Source organism: Pinus tabuliformis, chromosome 6 (assembly GCF_031772625.1).
Source record: "Pinus tabuliformis cultivar Carrire ecotype Pingquan chromosome 6, CPIR1, whole genome shotgun sequence".
Classification (NCBI taxonomy): Eukaryota; Viridiplantae; Streptophyta; class Pinopsida; order Pinales; family Pinaceae; genus Pinus; species Pinus tabuliformis.
Window position 1 is genome coordinate 737,908,002 of NC_142292.1, and position 6,239 is coordinate 737,914,240.

A 6,239-nucleotide genomic window follows, 5' to 3' on the forward strand; every position below is an offset into this window, starting at 1 on the left:
AAAATTATGTTAATAAATAACATAAATTTTTATATATAAACAAATTCAATCTATAATAATAATAATAATAATAATAATAATAATAATAATGCTAATAAATAACATAAAAAAATAACAAACACATAGTGGTTTACAATTTTTTTAGAGTGTATTTAAATCTACAACTACTAAAAAAGTGCTTAAGGTTGAAGCTAAGAATCAATGAATAATGAGCTAGATATACATATTTGGATAAAGAAATACAACTTCCATGGTTCAGGGTTTGGATCATCACATAAATTTCAATTATCTTTATGCTTTCTAGGTGGAAAATTGCTTTCCTATATCCATTATAGTGGCACGCCAGTTTGAAAAATTGGGATTTGAAACCTTTCAAAGCCATTTTGAGGCATCAAATGACATTTTTTAAGGTTGCAAGGTTCAAAACTTGTGCACAAGCCCTCAACATTGATCTACACTTTGAGATATTTCTAATACTCCAAAGATCACCTCAACCAAAGCTCACCTCAACCAAAGCTCACATGTGGAAGTTACGCCTCCTACAAGTTAACCCACCTAGTTGATCACAATGGTATATGAGTGGATGGCGTGTTAGCCCCCTTTACTCACACGCGTGGACCTAGTTACTTGAGGACTTTTAAGAAGATTCTAGAAGGTCCAAAAGCTTATCACATTGAGGACTAAGGAAGTCAAACCCCTAACCTTAGATGGCTATCGAGCTCTGTTAAATATTGGACTACTAGGACGAAAAAGGGGTTCCATTCTTTTGCATTATAGTTGTACCATAGTTGAGAAAAACATCTAAGAATGGTATTTTTAGAGCATAACCAAGGAGTAGGAGGATCTTGTAGGCCATATTATCCTAAGCTAACTTCATGAGAGTTCTCATTCCCTTGTATGTGTGTTTTATAGCTAAAGCAAAGAGAGAAAAGGATAAACCTCACCTTCTAGTTAGGTTTTCTCCCATATTGGGTTTCATAGGAAAAAACTTATGTTTATTTGCGTGGGTGGTGTTTTTATGTGTCTTTTCTTTCCATTTCATGTTTTAGTTATTTAATAATTGAAAAAAAATAGTAATTACTTAATCTAGAATATAATGAAATAAATATACATAATCTATTCCTAATATTATAAGATTTCTTGTGATGAACTATTCTACTGGAATATCCAAGGAAATTTGTAAATCATATTGGTATCATAGCAATGTATTTTTGGAGTATTTGTGGGAAATTGTAGGATCTAAGTTTTGGCTTAAAAAATAAGTCAAAAAGTCCTATCCATGGTGGATGAGTTTGTTCACAAAATATATCGAGATCCAACAAAAGAGATATTCAAAAGTCTAAAGAGTAAGTTGTTGATATGACCCTACTAATGGTAGCTTTAGCAAGCAAGACCAAACTATTTGAGGAGGTTCTAGGTTCTAATTTAGGTATTAGACTAGAGGGGAAATCAAGAGATAATGAAGACCAAAAAACAGGGTCAAGGAAAGAACCTAAGAAAGAGTAACTAAGTTATGGTACTTTTACCCCTTCATAGTCCTTAGTTAAAATACAAGAGAAAGTGGATCTTAATACTAGTGTTAGATTGATGCATTAAAGTGGAACCATTGGTTGCAATAGTTAGAGGTGTATTTCAGTGTCCAACATACATAATAATTGCATAATATTTCTTTTGCAATAGTGAAATTATATGGCCATGAATTGACCTGGTGGGAAATTCACATGGAGAAACTTAGGCTAAAGGGTGATCCACTTGTTACTAAGTGGGAGGATTTCAAAACCTTCATCAAGTCCGAATTCCACCCTATTGGGTGTGTAGAATACTAATGGTTCAATTGGAATTACTTTAGGCAAATGGAGGGGAAAATGTGTAAGAGTACACCATCGAATTTAGGAAGATGACTATCATGTTGGGTTCTCTCACAAGAACCCAAATGCACTGTTAAAGTATTTGGGGATTATACACCACCATTTTTTGAAGCAAGTGATGTTATTCAATTCTAGGAAAATTGATGAGGTTAGTGTGTGAGCACAATATCTAGAAAATATAGGCCACGAAAAAGGTTAGCCAAGTGGTTCCAAAAATAAAGAACATTAATACACTTCCAAGCAGGAAAAGAAGAAGTGGAAAGGGAAATATGATGTCAGGTCAGGAGATTAACTCCACGAATGAATTATGTATTTTTCATTAAGAGAGAACATGGATATATACAAGGAGAGGGAGACTATTGGGATTCATCTCCCACTATCTCTTCATCTTCCAATTTCCTTTTTTTTTTTTTCTATTTACAAAATTTACATGGATTTTTTAAGTGTCAAATTCCCCCCCCCTTAATATGAAGCGATGTTGATGAGTCCAAGCATCATTCTAAATATTTCAAACTTTTCTCTTCCGAGTGCTTTGGTGAAGATGTTTGCAATCTTCTCATTTGGGGAATAATGTCGTACGTGGATTGTCTTGACCTCATCATGATGTCGAATGAGATGATGCTTTTTATTAATGTGTTTAGTTCAATTATGGAAATTTGGCTTCTTGGCTAACTTTATTGCATAAATGTTGTCAATTAAAAGAGGAGTTGAATGCACTTGTTTCTCCTGCAAATCTTCCAGAATTTTCCTGAGCCAAACAATTTCTTTCGTTGCTTCAACTGCTACCACATATTTTGCCTCAGTGATGGAATGTGATGGAAATGACTATTCGCATGACCTCCACGAGACAAATCTTGATCCAAGAGTCATAACATAACCTGAAGTAGATACTTCGGTTTTTTTATCTTCACCAAATTCTGAGTCAGAGTATCCAATCAAGATGAAGTCATCCACTTGTGTATACTTGAGTCCAAAGTCTTGAGTTCCCTTCAAGTACTTTAGAACTCTTTTTGTAGTAGACCAATGACCCTCACAAATATTTTGCATAAAATCGGAGAGGATTCCAATAACAAATGAAATATATGGTCTAGTAGTAGTTAGGTAGTTGAGACTTCCTACAAGCTGTATATACTTCGTTGCATCGTCAAATATTTTCCTTCAATGGATGCAAGCTTTAAATTTTGTTCCATTGGAGAGTCAAAGTATTGCAATCAACCATCCCAAACTTGTTCAACAGATCTCCAATGTACTTTTTCTAAGAGAGGAATATAAACTTCGAATGTTGGGTTACTTCAATACTAAGATAGTAGTGAACATAGCCCAAATCTATCATTTCAAAACCTTTTCTTTGTTATTTCTTTAGGGATAAAATGTAGTTCTCATTGTTACTTATCATTAGAAGATCATCTACATGCACCACAAGATATACAACTATTTTTCCAACTTTCTTGACAAACAAAGTTACATCATTAAGATCATATTTTTTTTAATTGAGTTTCAGAAGACACTCATTCAATTTCTTGTACCAGGCTCATAGTGCTTGCTTGAGTCCATAAAAGGATCTTACAAGATTGCATACTTTGTGTTCCTGGTCCTTCACAACAACTCCTTCTGGTTGGGACATAAAAACATTATCTTTCAAATCTCCATTCAAGAAAGAAGTTTTTACATCCATTTGATGGACTTTCCGACCGTTCTGAGCTGCTAAGGAAAAGAGTGTCCGAATGGTAGCCCATTTTGCTATGGGGGAAAAGTTTTCCTCATAATCAAACACTTCCTTCTATGCAAAACATTTTTCCACAAGCCTAGATTTATGCTTATCAAGTGAGCCATCTACTTCATACTTATCCTTGAAGACCCACTTGCAACCAATTGGTTTGGTTCCCAATGGAGGATCAACGAGCTTCTACTCGCCATTCTTTATCAAAGCATCATTTTCATTTTGCATCACTTCCTTCCATTCATCACAAGAAGTGATTTCTTTGAAGGAAGTTGGTTCAAAATCTATAGACAAATTTAGTTCACAATCATAAGGAACATCCATATAACCAAGTGAATTAGAATCATCTGCATCACCTCCATTCTGTCTAATAAATCTTCTTATCCCTATCTTTCCAACTTCATTAGGAGACACACTTTCAAGTGTATTTGTGAGCCATTTTGGAGGACATTTCTGAGATGGCCCAGGTTGTTTAGTTGACTAAGATGGGGTTGAATCAAGATTTAGCCTCCGAATTCTCTAAATCATAGCAGCCAAAGTGTCATCTTGCATTAGGGGTTTTTTGAGGTCTAAAATGGGCCTCCTAAAAAAAATGTACAACCAAAATAAAATTTATAAGAACCAATAGAATTCAAGATGATGATGTCAACCATGGGGGATGATTTACCATTTTTGGAGTAAAAAAGTAAAAATATAAAAAAAATAAATAATAAAACTACTTTTTCAACTTGTATTTTCAACTTATCTCCCTAAGGTTTTACTCAAATTTCGAGCGGGAGTACTCGTTGGATGAAAATTTTATTTCCTCATCCAAGGAGTACGCATGTTGCATACTTTAGATGGACCTTGCTACATGAAAATTGAGAAATACATGAAAAAATGTGATTGCAATCACGTTTTTCATGTATTTTCATTTTTCGTGTAGCACGGTCCATAGAAAGTATGCAACATGGGTGCTCATTGGATGAGGAATCAAATTATGCAACCAATGAGTGTTTTCGCTCGAAATTTGAGTAAACCCATAGGGAGATAAGTTGAAATTACAAGTTGAAAAAATAGTTTTATTTTCCCTCTAAAATTTGATGATGTCATCTAATCTTATTTTATTATTCCCACTATTATTTTATAATTTCCTTAGGAGGCCCATTTTAGACCTCAAAAATCCCTTAATGATTAGTGGTTGGAGCTTTATGCGGGGGAGAGAGTGCTTCAGAAATAGGTTCTACAAATTGATCGAATGTAGGGACCCCCCCTTCAAGATGTGAAATCTCATTATCAAGCTCTTGAAAAGCCTTTGCATGCTTGAATCTGTCCAAGCGATCAAGTTTCTGCTCAACAACATTGTTTGTCTTGGAATATCCAAGAAAGATCACATCTCTAGATATTATAAACTTCTTATTTACTTCATCTTAGAGACAATATGATTTGGAGTTATCTGAGTACCCCAAGAAGATACATTTTTGACTCCTTGCATCGAGTTTGTTTCTTTGTTCCTTAGGTATCAAGGCATAACAGGTGGAACCAAAAAACCTGAGATGCCTCACCAAATGAATGTGGCCATACCACATTTCATAGGGAGTCTTCTTTTTGATAGCATGATATGGACACCTATTATTTATATACACAACACATAGAACTGCATCAGCCCAAAACATTAGCTTAACAAGCTTGAAAAATATCATTCAACGTACCATATTTAAGATTGTCCTATTCATTCTGTAAGCTACTCAGTTTTGTTAGGGATTATAAGGCACAATTATTTGATGTTTGATCCCATGTTGGGAAAGGTAGTTTTCAAATTCATTTGAAGTATATTATTTTCCATTATCAGTAAGAATATAGCTAGTATGAGATTGTGCATTATTTTCTATGCATGCATGAAACTTTTTAAAAGTTTCAAAAGCCTCAATTTGTTTTTTACTTCAATAGATATACCCAACACATTTTGGTGTAGTCATCAATAAATGTCATAATGTATTTATTACAATTTGCAGAAGAAACATATATTAGGCCACACAATCAGAATGAATGAGTTCAAGCTTTCTATGTGCTCTAGAATGATAATCATGAAATGATTGTTTGTTGTGCTTTCCTAAGATACAAGCATCACATTGCTTAAGTTTCCTAGGAATTGTAGGAAAACCAATAACACTATTTTTCTTCAACAAACAGAGGTTTTCATAGCTCAAATGTTCAAATATAGCATGCCATAAAAGTCTTGATGGAACTGTACCTTCATCATAATGAGAAATGTATGAAAATTTATGTGTATGAGCAAAGGTTCCTTGCAGGTTTAGAAGTATTTATTCTTCTATCCCAGTCATGACAAGTGAGTGATATGATGCTTTTCTAACCTCAACCTTGCCATCAAATATGTGAATGGAGTGTCCTTGCTGGCATATGTGGACCAAAGGCAACACGTTTATCCTCAGCTCCGGGAGGTATAGAACATCATGTAGAAGAATGTATGGAAGACTAGATAGTTTGAGCCTGATGGTGCTAAGCCTTGATGGGTTTAGTTTTGACTTGTCTGCAAAGTAGACCGCTCCATCAACATTATCAGTGAATTATTCAAAGAAATATCTTTTGAAATTTATGTGGAAAGTTTCTCCTAAATCAAGCAAACAAACATCTTTCCATGAAGCAAGTGA